This window comes from Octopus bimaculoides, chromosome 17, assembly GCF_001194135.2.
Source record: "Octopus bimaculoides isolate UCB-OBI-ISO-001 chromosome 17, ASM119413v2, whole genome shotgun sequence".
Taxonomy (NCBI): Eukaryota; Metazoa; Mollusca; class Cephalopoda; order Octopoda; family Octopodidae; genus Octopus; species Octopus bimaculoides.
The window spans coordinates 1,379,714-1,381,563 of NC_068997.1; positions in this window are offsets into that span (position 1 = coordinate 1,379,714).

A 1,850-nucleotide genomic window follows, 5' to 3' on the forward strand; every position below is an offset into this window, starting at 1 on the left:
AGCTGTTTAGTTCGTCTACAGTCCATGCGATTACTCCCGTTCCATATCCAAGGAGTGAAGCCTCCCAGGTGTTGATAGCTTTAATCTTATTCCGTCCGTTTAATTTTGACTTAAGGATCAGTCTCAGTCTGCGCAAGTTTCCCATCTTAAATTTTTCTGTAATTTCTTTCTCCATCATTTTATCCATTTTTCGAATATCCCCAAGTACTTATAGCCCGTCTCTTCAATTTGCTTTATAACCTCCCTTGACGGTATCGTTAGCCCGTCCATACATTTGATTTTGCTTCTCTTCAAGACTAACGCACCACAGTATTATTATTATTATTATTATTATTATTATTATTATTATTATTATTATTATTATTATTATTTTTGTTGTTGTTGTTGTTGTTGTTGTTGTTGTTGTTGTTATTATTATTATTATTATTATTATTATTATTATTATTAAGTCAGTAAAGTGACAGCATTATTAGCACGCCGTGCAAAAGGCTTAACGGAATTTTGTCCATGTTTGCGTTCTGAGTTCAAATTCGAGCGAGGTCGACTTTACCTTTCATCCTTTCGTGGCCGATAATAAAATCTCATGCTTACAGGGGTCGACTTTAAAGTTCACAGCTTGATCAACATACTTTCATGGAATGTGACTAAATGAGGTTTATTTTTCATCATAGTCCCTCTTGCGGTCCACACACTTGTTCCATCGGTGTTACAGTGATTGGGTACTATTTTTGTAGAAGCTTACTGCGATACCGGTTCGTAACGAAGTGTTTTTATATGTTGGGGAACAGACGCTTGCCAGATGGGCCAAATCAAGAGAATAGGGAGGGTGATCAGCAAGTTCAAAGCCACAGTCACGCACAGCTGTCATTGAAACCAAGGACTTGTGTGCTGGAGCATAGTTCTGATGAAAAATACTTTCCGTCAGTTTTTTCTGGGCGTTTGGTCGTGATAGCTTATCGTAACTACCTCAGCAAGTTGGCATAGTACTCTCCGTTGATGGTGCATTCCTTTTGAAGACAGTGAATAAACGCAATGTCTTGTGCATGCCCCCCAAAACTGAAGCCATTACTTTCCATTCAGATGAAACGGCCTTGGCTTCCTTTGGAGCAGGGGAAGTAGGGTGCTTTCAATGCATAGATTTTCTCTTTGCCTCTCTCGCACAAAGTGATGAAACCAACACTCATCCTGGGTTAGGAAACGTTCAAAGAAACCAGTTTGATCTCTCTCATACTATGTCAGGTTTTCCCATGCTGTGATCAGTAGGGTGCGCTTTTGATTATATGCCAGAAAACGTCGCACCCACTGAGCAGAAGTCTTCGTCAGACTTAGTTCATTTTGTTGAATATTCACTCTACTCGGAGGTGAACACGATCAATATTTTCCTCGGTGATGGCAGCTGCAAGACGTCCAGACCTTGGGTCATCTCCAAGACTTTCCCTTTCCCGCTTAAATTCAGCTCCTAAATTATTAATAAGAAGGGTTCAAATTAATGCATGCAAGATTTCACATCACTTTCTTAACTTCTTCATAGTCAGCCTTTCAACTTTTCAGTCCTCCTTTTTATTATTATTATTATTATTATTATTATTATTATTATTATTATTATTATTATTATTATTATTATTATTATTATTATTATTATTATTATTATTATCAGGTGACTAGTTGGCATAAGTGTTAACGTGTCTGACAAAATACTTCCAATTTCTTCCAAGTGTAAGTTTGGAGTTGAATTCCTGCCGAGGCCAATATTTCTTTCCATCCATCTCTGGCGGAGACAGAATATGGAATAGTATCGACTTCTTCTCTCTTATCATTATTGCTGTACTTGTGCTAACATTTGAAGCAAA